At 49.5% G+C, this 12,792-nt stretch overlaps 1 protein-coding gene across 2 annotated transcripts in view; it reads right to left on the bottom strand.

Moving 5' to 3' along the window:
- The window catches only part of PRICKLE4 (prickle planar cell polarity protein 4), a 56,576-nt gene extending 44,261 nt beyond the window's left edge, over positions 1 to 12,315 (bottom strand). For both annotated transcript variants that reach the window (XM_066600288.1, XM_066600289.1), the window contains exon 1: positions 12,215 to 12,315. The gene's annotated coding sequence lies outside the window, so the exon portion shown is untranslated. The remainder of the gene's footprint in view (positions 1 to 12,214) is intronic.
- Between the last annotated feature and the right edge of the window lie 477 nt (positions 12,316 to 12,792).

Below are 12,792 nucleotides of genomic sequence, written 5' to 3'. Positions count from 1 at the left end.
GCGCATGCGCAGACGGGGATTCGGGTCCCGGGACATCGGGACACCGCTGAGGACTGGGGGTGAGTATTTTCACCTCCCCTCATGGATCCGATCCATGAGGGGAGGTGAAACTGACTTTTTTTAAACTTTTTTTAAACTTTTTCGCGATCGCCGCTAACCATTGGATAACGGCGATCGCGGTACCGGGGACCGCTCACCGCAGTCCCCGCTGACATCTCCTGCCTCCCGGCTACCTACAGGAGCCGGGAGCCAGGAGATTTTAAATCTCCCGCGCCGCCGAGCCTTCTGCGCATGCGGCTGACGTAATGCCGCCTGGCGCGCATGCGCAGAAGACCGGCTTCGGGCCCCGGAGCGGCAGGAGAGCGGGGAGCAGCGTGCCAGACCTCGGTGAGTAATTTCAGCTGCTCCGATGGATCCGATCCATCGGAGCAGCTGAATCTTTAACTTTTATGTACATTTATTTACTTTTTTTGCGATCGGCGCTATCCATTGCATAGCGCCGATCGCAATGCCGGGGGGGGCTCCGAACAGCCCGGGATGACAGCTCCATGCTGTCAGCTACCTGCGGACACCGACAGCATGGAGCTGTCACGTCCACAGCCCGAGGGGCACTATTCTCTGCAGGAAGCATGTTTTTACGTCCTCAGAGAATAGAGCCCACTTCGGGAGGACGTAAAAACACTATGGGCTGGTCGTTAAGGGGTTAAAAAATCTTTGCATAACCCAAGACAATAATCAGTCCTCATGGTTGCCTCAAAGATTAATTTGAAAGTCAGTTAATGTTAGGAACAGAGTATCAGGCCCTATTCACATGGGTGAGTGCGCTTGTGATCTGTGATACACTGACCAATTTCATTACGAGTGTGTATGCATTTTACAACGTTTGCAATTTTAACACACATGTCATCAGAATGTAATCTGTTTACACAAGCCTGGGGAAAAAATGAAGAAGGTCCAATGATGTCCTTTAAAACTCCCACTGAAGTCAATGAGAGAGGTAAAGAACAGTGATGGGTGTGCAGATTCTGCCTCTGTCATTGCCCCTGGGTTTTCAATAATTTGCAAAGAAGAATAAAAAGTGGAGGTGAAAGAAAGATAAGACACAAAATGAGGAGGGAAAAAAAATATAAAATACATACAATAATTTATTCATATATTTCAGGAGAAGAACCATCCTGGAAGTGTCCATAAAAGAGTTTAGAAGTAAGGAGTCAAGCCGAATTTCGTGAAGTCTCGGTAGTCTGGAGTAAGCGGTTTTATGAAACTCATTCAACATATTGAGGGAGGACCTTAGGTTTTCTGCATGCATAAGCTCATTTACTATGGAGAGTCAGAGTAATATTGATCAGAGAGGGCGCTACACTTCAGAGGGATACAAACCTGAGCCGTTACCAAAGTCTGAGGAGGAAGCACTTTTTGATGTAAGGATCTCACAAGAATGAGGATGAACAGTCCCAGCCCAACTCCAAAGTCAGCCCCGTAACAGTGCGGATCCATGGCACATATGACTAAAAGGCATGAAGAGTTCCTTCCTCTTCTCTGCATCTCCAACAGCTTAGTGAGAACATTCTTAGTGAGAACTGCCTCCTGGGAACGTCAGCGGAATAAGCAGTTATATGAGAGAGTGAGAAGCCGTGTTCTGTGGTCAGGGGTAAGTGAAGGTCCAAGGTCAGCAAGATGTATCCTGGAGGTGGATGTTGTAGAGATAAGCTGAGCAGATGAGTGTGGTATACAGGGGATAAGTAAGGTGACTTGGTCCAGAATGACACAAACCGATTCATCTCTGAGATAGAAGGACCTAAAAAAACAAACAAAAAAAACCCAAAACGCAGCGATATCGCATCGCTGCACCGTGCAATTTTCTTGTGGCAATCCCACGATTTTGTAACTGTACAAAGTCGCACAACTTTGTAGCATCACCTGCAAGTATTTTCGGAGGGAGGGGGGGGGGGGGGGGGGACTAGGACCTGGGAGAAGCTGCAGCCGGGCTGACAGCTCGTCTAAGATGATGTATGTGTGGGGTTTTTTTTTCGACAGTTAGGGCTAAGATTATAGCTTTGAAAGTAGCATTTCCTACTGTCAAAGTTGCGCAAACCGCGTTTTCGTGCGATGCAACAGAGAGGAAGGCTCCATAGGGAAACATGGGCTACAAAACCTTGCGTGTTGCGGGCATATCGCCAGACCTGCGAGGTTTGTGTGTCGTATTCTAGTATGCTACAAAACATCTCATGTGTGAAGAAACCCATAGGAAACCATGGGCTTCTCATACATGCGATTTGTAGCACTGTAGCAATGCTACAAAATCGCGCGACTTTGTTGCCCGTGTGAAGGAGGCCTTAAGCATTGGCTGTTGCATCCGCCTGTCAGACTGTTGGTGTGTTTATGTGGACCACAACTGCTAGGAGGGACTTTAGACTTGTTAATCCCTTAGTCATATCTAAAAATACACATACATCAAATGCACACGTTTGAATAAAGGGCTCCTTCACATGGGCACTGTGATTTTGGGCCGTCTGCGTCCAAGTCACGGCTGCATCTTCTGTTTTGTCGCCCGTCCAGACTACCAGGGCTACGATGCATACATGCTGCAGCCCAAGATACTACCATGCGGAGGGAAAGCGTTTAGCTCTGCTAAACTCCCTCCCCCTCTCCATCCCTTGCAGGCTGTCGGAAAAGGGAGGAGGCGGAACGGGAGCTAATGTGCTAAACTCCCGTCGTCAGCAATGAGAGGGGGCGGGAGCTTGGGAAAAACTAAATAAGCCCTCTTTGAATTTTATAATTTTAGGTATTAGGATATTTTAAAAAAACCAAAAAAAACAACAAAGAAAAACAAACAACATCTTGTCATCAGAAGGTCTACAAATTAGGTAAAAACTGTGCAACTACAGAAAAACTTCCTGGTGGTGTCAAGATACACAAATACCCAAGACAAGAAGTATAAATGCTGAAGATATAGTACAGGTGTTGGACCGCTGGTCTGTGTGTAGGGACCCTGCATCCATCTTTCCATTTTCTAGCCCATTTTCAGGATTACCCCTTTAACCCCTTGAGTGGCAGGTTTCCTACCACCCTGTCGTGCCCACCATGGCAGGTTTTTTAAAATGGTCTAATCATTGAATTTCAACTAATTTTGCAGTTGCGTCTCAAGAGCCATAACTTTTTCATTTTTCCATTGACATGGCCATATAAGGGCTTGTTTTTTGCGGGACAAGTTGTGATTTTTTTAAACAAGGGGAGAGGAAAGAAAGAAATGGGGAAAAAAGAAAAAAAGGGGCCATGTCATTAAGGGGTTAAATAATGTACTAACTTCCTTCCCTGGGTCATTACGACGCACACGGATACCACATGTGTGATTGTATTTTGGATTTTTTACAAAGTAAAGGGAGACAAGTGTTTTTATAATTTTTTAACTTTTTTTTTTTTAATTTTTATTTATTTTTTGTCCCTTTAGGGGACTTCCACAGGGACCCATCAGGACCCCCTGATCACATTCCGGGGGTCCGATTGTGACAGCCCTTTACATGCTGCAGTGACAGCCCTTTACATGCTGCAGTCACATAGACTGCAGCATGTAAAGGGTTAACACAGCAGAGATCGGAGGTTTTCTCTGATCTCTGCTGTAAGAGCAGGTGCCTGCTTGTCCTCTCACAGCCAAGCACCAAGCTCTCCCTGCCACAGAGACCATCGGCTTGCTTCTGACAAGCCGATGGTCTCTATGGCAGCCTGTAAACAAAGCAGGAGATTGCCGGCATATCAGCAATATCTTCTGCTGGTTTTTCAAAGCCCTTGCTTTGTTCTCTGTGGGTCTGTGCAGGCAGAGCACACTGCTACAGCTTGTGGCATTGTGCTCTGCAGCTCCCATAGTGATACATAGCCTGGAAATCTTCTGGGCTATGTCGCTATGAGCAGTGGTTAAAGTGCGTTTATGCCTTATTCTTATGGCGTATGTTTTACGTGAGTTCTGCATAATTTTACCATCCAATTGACTTCAATTCATTTTACATGTCAAATCTGCCGCATGCAAATTTATACTACTGAAGGAGGTCGAATCCGCATTCAAATTTGCTACAGAATTTCAATGTCTAACCTTGGATTTCTGCCACTGATTATGTAGTAAATCTGCTTTGAAAAAAAATCTGACACAGGCTTACCACATAAATTGATGCATGATCAGGCCTTACAAGCCCCCAAGAAGTTATGGTTACCTATTTATTTAGTGCCCTTTTCTTCGGGGACCAAGGTGGTTTTACTTATTTTCAAGCGTAACACTTATAGTTTCTGCTGTACCACAATAATACACTCCTCAACACTGAAACTGCAACGCCACAAAGCAAAAGTTGTAAAGTTATGCAAATCGAGGAAGCTGAAGGTGTCACTAAATTAATGCAAGTGACCCAATTACCAAGCATTTAGCTCCAATCTGTGGCTCCTGGGAGGGACTTCATTGGTATAAAAGACAGATTTAAAAAATGTTTTTTAACCCCATGAAACCTTAAAAAAACAGATAGAACCTTGTGCAATGCCTCCTGTTCATTAACGTGCAAGTCAGAATACAAGAATGACGCATAATGATCCGAGTGAAGTCGGTCATCCCATCCCAAGTCTACGGTGTCAAAGAGTATCTACACAAACCATCAGAAAGCGCTTGCACAGCATTGGACTACGAGCCAGGAGGCCAGCAACAGGTGATCCACTGACCTCACACCAGCGGTCTAAAGATCTCAAAGGCTAGCAAGGTGCCGGGTAAGATGGAAATAGAGGTCTGTCCTCTACAACAATGGGTCAGACATAATGATAGCTGGAGGCTGGCCTGGAGACCATGTGGGTAGCACCAGGAAGACGCCTTCATGAGGTAAACGTCACATCGGTCCTATTCCTGGATTTTAAAGTGGGGTTTGTGTAATGTACTGCAGCTGGACCCCTCTAGTCTTCATTCCAGGTACACTAAGGCCACCTGCATACGGGCGGGTCGGATCCGGCTGCGAGGATTCTCTCCGCGGGACCTGACCAGAGCGCCCGCAGAGAGCGGCGCGTACTCACCCGTGCCCGCGGCTTCGGCTGTTTGATGTGCCGGCTTGCCGACGCATGCGCAGACCGGTAAGAGCTCAGCGTTGTGGTGATTTGGTCGTGGGAGCTGCTTTTCAACACGCCACTGCCAGGCCGTATCTGCCTCATGTAATTGTCAGCAGCTTGCATGGCCTTGGGGTACTATACTGGCCCGCAGTCTCCGAACTTGTCTCCCGTTGAGCATATTTGGGATGTCATTGGTCGGCAAAGGGAGCCGCCAGCATCCTGATGATCTGTGTCCCCGAGTGCCTCCAGCGTGGCAGAACATTCCTCCACAGTAATAACCTCACTGATGGCAGCCAAGGAATGGGATTCCATTATTTCTGTGACGCTCATACTTCAGGCTGAATAAATCAAGATGTTTTGAATATTTTGTTTCCATTTTTTCCTTATTTGCATATCATTAATATGTATATCACTCCTGAGGTTTCCATATCACAACTTTTCTTTCTTGGTGTTGCAATTTCAAGGCTCAGGAGCGTATTTGAATAAACTCCAGCTCTCAGGTATGTAATTATAAAACATGAGCCCATCCCATGAAAAACTAGGACAGCCATGCTGACGCTCTTCACCACAGGCTGTTATGAAGGCCAGGACCACACGTACCTCTGTGGAGCAAAGACCACTGCAAGTCGCTCAACATTCATCGCCCTCAGGGATAAACAGAGGCCACTAAGAGCTTGACGCAGCTGCGGACGAAGAAAACGTGCAAATAGAGGGAAAGAAATACAACCTCCCTGAAGAGAATATGCTGCAAAAATGGACCAAACTCGGTGCCAAGTTCTCAGCGGTACCAGCGGAGATTACTGTGCAATACTACAGAAATAAGAGTAAGGGCTCGTTCACAAAGGCCTACTATCACCACATATTACGCACTTGGATTTCCTGTGTAACACATGGTGAATGGAGGTAATGAAAGTCAGGTGGCTTTCATTCTTCCATTCACACCTGCAGGGGGCACTGCATATAGTACACAGGAGAAATAAGTTGCAGAATGCTCCATTTCTCAGTGTTTCATATGCAGCCCTTGAAGGGCTCTGTATTAGACGCTGTCCATTCACAGTCATTGTGAAGGCGCAGCATTTCATTACGCAGCCCCATTCTACAGAGCGGGGAATTTGATGAAGAATAAAAAAAGTCGCACAGTGCATGTCTGACGTCAGAATCCCGGGCATGCGCTGTGCCAATTGCAGAGTGTAGGGGCTGCGGTGAGTACAACGCTGCAAGACTCGCAGCGTTCTACTCATACACCCATGTGAATGAGCCATAAAGTGCGAGGTCTATGCAGTCCCTTATTCATGCTTTTCAGACAAATTCTGAACATTCCTCTCTATTTGTAATGATTAACATGATGTCTTTTGCGGTACTGTTGTATCTTGACGCCACCAGAAGTTGGGAGCTGACCTGGCTTTGCTGGGGTTTATGCCCCCTGTCAAACCCCTAGCTTCCGATTGGCTCGTTAAGCGGCAAGGATAAAACCGCGAGCCAAGGTGACAACAGCAGGAAACACTCACAGCGGGGCTAAGTCACAGCGTACGACACGACTGATGGTGAGAGTGACAGCCCATCATCACAGACGAGTCCTCCTGGCTCATCCTAGCGCTCGGCCTCTCATATTGGCTCCCTGATTCGCCCCTCATTAAAGGCACAGCAGCGCGCTCCCAGTTGCCTTGGCTCAGCTTTCCCCGCCTCCACTCTGCCGCTGTACTTTCCGCAGGTCAGCTCCCCCCACCTCCGCTCCCCGGTCCGGCACTGTACTTTCCGCGGCTCAGCTCCCCCTGCCTCCACTCCCCGCTTCAGCGCTGCACTGAGGTGAGAGTGGCAGCAGGGAACATGCCAGGGAGGCCACACAGACGCCGACTCCGATAGTGACAGTGGCCAACATGACAGGGAGGCCGCACACACACCAGCCCCGACCGTGACAGCAGGGAGCATGCCAGGGAGGCCGCACACACGCCAACCCCAAGATTGACTGCGGGAACAATTTCAGGGAGTTGACAAATAGCCAATCGGAAGCTAGGGGCTTGACCGGGGCATAAACCCCAGCAAAGTCAGGTCAGACTCTAGCTTCCGATGGCGTCAAATACAACAGCACCGTCTTTTGCATTCATTGCTGAGCCCAGAAATACGGACCCCAACAGAGATGTTAATTGTCACCCACAGAGCAGGAAACTGTGGAATCAAATATCTTCTGAAGCTCACACTATGCCCACCAGCTTTGTTCAGGGGGGGGTTCTACAGTGCCGTACAAAAGTATTCATCCACCCTTGGAGTTTTTCCCTTTTTTTATTACAACCTGGAATTAAAATGGATTTTAATTGTTATACTATTTTTTGCCATCCACACATTAAATTACCACCATGTTATGCATTTGATATATTAGTTTAACTTGTCCTTTGTATTGTTGTTTGTACAGTTTATAGGAAATGCATCATTAGGTTTTGTATTCACGTGTAATTAATGTGCTGTGTGCTCATACTGCTGGCTGCCTCCTAGTTACAGGCCTTGGTATTAGGAGATCCCGTACGCCACGAGTAAGGACTGTGTGGTAGTCTAACACGGTGGCGTTATTGCTTCACTTTTGATATGATCCAGGACATTTTAGTTATTTGCTAATAAAGCTTTCTATGTGGACTTGATAGTTGTTACCTCTGTACAAGCCTTGCAGAAAACCTGTTTCATCCGCCAGAGATGGAGCTTCACCTTCCAGCTGGACGATGACCCTAGACACACTGATCGAAACCAAGACCTCAATCCAGCTGAGCATCTGTGGTATGTGCAGATTGCAGGAACCGTCCGCTACGTGAGCTCAACTACTGCCGCAAGCAAACAGGGCAGCGATCAGCTGACGCGTCACCAGAAGCATTGCTGTTAGCAGCACAGCTCTGGTGAAAGGCAGGTGCAGCCGAGAACTCTCTCCTCCCCTTAGCATAGGCTTCTATGGGCATCTGGAACTGGATCTCTCAGTAAAGCTGAAAATCTCTCTCCTCACCTGTATGGACTTCATCAAGGATTGTCAGTAAGTTAACAGTTAGGCCGGCTGCACACGACCGTGACGGGTTCCGCGGCAGAGCCCGTCACAGCACCCCCCCAGAGACCCCAATACATACCTGCGGATCTGGCGTCCTACATGACGCTTCGGTGTGACGCGCCGCAGCGTCATGTGACGCGCCGGCCACGTCACATGACACGCCCACAGCATCACATGACGCGCCCACAGCATCATATGACGCGGCGGCAGTAGGCGGGGAAGCGGTTTCACGCTATCTTCCGCTGTGCTACAGCGGAAGATAGCATGACAAACGGCTTCCATTGACTGCAATCAAAGCCGTCCGCGCGTACACCCACGGCAAATAGAGCATGCCGCGGGTGAGGTCGGGTGATTTCACGGTGTGGAATTCCGCGGTGGAATTCCGCACCGTGAGCATTGAGCTATTAGGTTCAATAGAACCCAAAAGCTGCAGGCAACACAGCGGATTTCTGCCGCGGAAATCCGTCCGTGGGAAGGAGCCCTTAGGCTGGGTTCACACGGGGCGCAGTTGCCGCGGAATTTCCGTGCAGACTCTCTGCACAGAAATTTTAACCACGGCTTTTTATCCCGGGATAAAGCAGCGAAGTGGAAAAGATTCACAAAAATCTCATCCACATGCTGCGGCTGATCCATTGCGGCCAAGCAACGCTAAAATTGACATGCCGCGCAGAATTAAAAGCAGCGGCATGTCAATTCTTTCCTTGTTTCCGTGGCGGACGTTTTCCGCTCCATGGGAAGTGATGGCCTCAGTAGAATGCAGGCGGCGAAGCCAATTCAAAAGCCGCGGGTTTTTAAGCTACATTCCTCCCGCGGAAATCTTGTGATATTTCTGTGTGGTCATTCGCAGGATTTCAGTCCCGTGTGACCCCAGCCTTAAAGGGGTTTTCCAGGATAAAGATAACATGGCGCAGTGATTGACTACAGCAGTCATGTGTCAACCTGACATCAATCCGGCAGCTCAGCAAACACCGGTGGGCGACAGAGGACCTTGGGATAAATAACATGGTAAGCGCCGAGGTTCCAGAGTCCTTACTAATGAAGACACTTGTAGCAGATGATAGATTTTGCCAAAGAGTCGGTCAGGAAGGGTAGTTTCTCCTTAGGGAGATCACCTAGGTGTGTGAGGAGACTTACAAGGCCATGCATGCTCCCCTGGGAAATATATGCAAATGGCAAGATGGAACAATGGCTCTACAGCACCACCTATTAGAAGGTAGAATTCCTGCAAGTCAATGTCAGACCTTTTAACGATGACTGGGAATATAAGCCAAAGTCAGAGTCCCTCCAAAAGAGAAAGATAAGCATGTACAGACAGACTGTTTTGAGTTTTTTGCCCCTCATCAGTGTGCAGTAGGTTGCTGGCTAGGCTAGCGAGAGGCCTGATGCGAGTCAGGAAGGGTATGGTTTTTCCTAAGGGAGAGCATCCAGTGAGAAGACTTACAAGGCCCTCTGGGAAATATGTAAATGGCAGCTGGAGAAATGCCTCTGCAGCGCCACCTATTGGAAGGCAGCAAAGCCCTTAGATATGTTCGCAACAGTAATAGAAGCATTGAAGTGCATAGCATTACAGCTGTCTTTCTAAAAAATGCCTCTGTAAACCCAGCCTAAGGCCAGGCTGCTTGTCAAAAATAAAAACCCCAAAAAAAAAAAAAAACACCCTGCCACCAGAAGAAGTTGTCATTTTTCTGCTAAACCCCGGCATGCAGTTCCATCTCAGGCAGATATGTAAATGATGAGAGGTATGGTGTGATTAGATGAAGGGTCTTGTCACCCGAGACCCTAAAAGGCCACCTGTCCACAGCCAAGGTGGAATATCGCTAGTGATATTCTGCCACGGGGGAGTATGAGGGGGCTGACAGGTCTCTGCGGTGAGTCTATCTGATAGATTGGCTGACCACGTCAAATTGCAGCATGCCACGATTTGAATCCTGCGAGCGGAGAATCACTATGATTCTCTACTCGTGGACATCGGGCTGCGCTTTTCATATTTAAAGGGGTTGTCTCGCGAAAGCAAGTGGGGTTAAGCACTTCTGTATGGCCATATTAATGCACTTTGTAATATACATCGTGCATTAAATATGAGCCATACAGAAGTTATTAACTTACCTGCTCCGTTGCTGGCGTCCCCGTTGCCATGGCTCCGTCTAACTTCGGTGTCTTCTTGCTTTTTTTAGACGCGCTTGCGCAGATCTATCTTCTCCATTCGTCTCGTCTCGGCATCACCGTCATTTTGGCTCCGCCCCCTTGTACGCGTCATCGCGAAGCTCCGCCCCGTCACATGTGCCGATTCCAGCCTCTGATTGGCTGGAATCGGCACATGTGACGGGGGCGGAGCTTCGCGATGACGCGTACAAGGGGGCGGAGCCAAAATGACGGTGATGCCGAGACGAGCCGAATGGAGAAGATAGATCTGCGCAAGCGCGTCTAAAAAAAGCAAGAAGACACCGAAGTTAGACGGAGCCATGGCAACGGGGACGCCAGCAACGGAGCAGGTAAGTTAATAACTTCTGTATGGCTCATATTTAATGCACGATGTATATTACAAAGTGCATTAATATGGCCATACAGAAGTGCTTAACCCCACTTGCTTTCGCGAGACAACCCCTTTAAGTCTACGGGTGGGCATGGAGGCTCTAGTACCCTGTTGCACCACCTCTAGCTTGGATACTAGATTTGATGATACGGGCGGGCATGGAGGCACACAGGTTGTATACGTATCCTACGGCATATCGCTTGCACATTTGCTGTGACTGAGCCTCTAGATCGTGCAATAAATGATCCTTCTGCTCTGATATTTAATCACTAATATCAATGTCCCAAACACACAGAGAAAGTGTCCTTCCATATGACAACTTCTAAGGGAGGGATGTTACTGACAATCAGTGTGTGTGTATATATATATATATATATATATATATATAAAAAACATACACACACACTCACTCCTTCTAGTAAAGGGATGGAACTGGCAAAGAGGACGAGTGTGTCATGCCCGGCATCACTCCCCAGCAGGGCTGTGAGCAGCTCCCCGGAGGGTCTGTCCAGTGTTCTCCCTTCCAGTGTCCCTAGAACAGACGCGTCTGGCGGAGGGAGCGTTGAGCGCCGGCCGGGGATGGTAGCCATCACTCTACAGTCCCAGTAAACCTACTGGTATCTTTATGACACAACTGAGCTGTGAACATGAATTACGTTTATGGCTCGGGGCCGGCACACACGGGCGTGCGGCAGAACACGGCACATACAAGCGCAGCGGGTTACCGTGGCCTGGACCCGCATATCACCACGTATGGCAGCGATTTTTACCTGCGCATAACCATGTATCTCACACGTATCTCACACACGTATCTCACACACGTACCTCACACACGCTTGTTGCTTTCATTTTTACATCTCCGCTCAGCAATGTTGCATATAAACACCACAAACACCTGATGTAATTGCGTATTTACAGCGTTTTTTCCGGATTCGTAGAGAATAGGGCTGCAGGCATGTAATATGCCGTATAATAGAGCACGCTGCCATCTTTTTACTCACATATTACATGCAATAAAAAACTATTGTGAGTGTAACAGCGAAAATCCGTGTATTTCAATTAGCGCGATGTACGGCGTATAATCACAGGAATCCGTCGTCGCGCAGTCACCAACACGGCGCCTGGTGAGAATCGCTCACTTGTCGCGGCGACACGGTTTTCAGCTCGCGGAGAAGAGACCATCGTCTGATGGATGAAAACCTTCCAGTCTCCGTTTCCGCTGACACCGAACCTCTGTGTCCGAGGGCCGTTACACCGGGGAGAAGAGCTGTAGAGCCCGGAGTACTACATTACTGATGGCCTCCGTCTCCTCAGACGACCGTCCGCCCCGCGGACAGCAGAAGCCCGTACACTGCCGACTGTAAAGAGGTTCTGCAGCTGCTAGCACTGTTCCTGCAGTCACATAGTCAGTACCCGGGAGCCCCTCACACTGCGGGCCGGCTGACGCCCCCTCCCGGGAGCCCCTCGAACTGCGGGCCGGCTGACGCCCCCTCCCGGGAGCCCCGCACACCTCGGCCTGTACGCCATATAACCGGCAGTCCGCACACAACACCCCGGACCGTCCTCACCCAGAGATCTCTCACCTGTGCCGGGAGGAGACAGCCCGCCGTCCTCGTCACCTGCGGGAGAGCCGGATCTGTGAGGGAGCAGGAACTACATTCCCGGCCGTCCTCCTCACGGCCCGGCGATGAGGGGCGGGAGCGGCGTTGCTGCCCTCCTCCCCGCGGCGGGACCCTGTATGGCTGCATGTGGAAGAGATTGTACTGGTGCTTTATGACAGTATCATACACCTCCTGCTGGCGGGGGGCGCAGGGAACACCGGAGCCTCTACTGTCCGGCAGCACGGTGCCCTCAGAGCGCCTCACCAAAGGAAAGGCGCTGCGTGCAGCCGGACCCATTACAGTCGGGGGTCCGCCCGGCGCTGTGTGCAGCCGGACCCATTACAGTCGGGGGTCCGCCCGGCGCTGTGTGCAGCCGGACCCATTACAGTCGGGGGTCCGCCCGGTGCTGCATGCAGCCGAACCCATTACAGTCGGGCGTCCACCCGGTGCTGCGTGCAGCTGGACCCATTACAGTCGGGGGTCCGCCCGGCGCTACGTTCAGCCGGACCCATTACAGTCGGGGGTCCGACCGGCGCTGCATGCAGCCGAACCCATTACAG

The sequence above is a fragment of the Eleutherodactylus coqui genome, chromosome 4 (genome assembly GCF_035609145.1).
Source record: "Eleutherodactylus coqui strain aEleCoq1 chromosome 4, aEleCoq1.hap1, whole genome shotgun sequence".
Lineage (NCBI taxonomy): Eukaryota > Metazoa > Chordata > Amphibia > Anura > Eleutherodactylidae > Eleutherodactylus > Eleutherodactylus coqui.
This window is presented reverse-complemented; position numbering and strand designations above follow the sequence as displayed.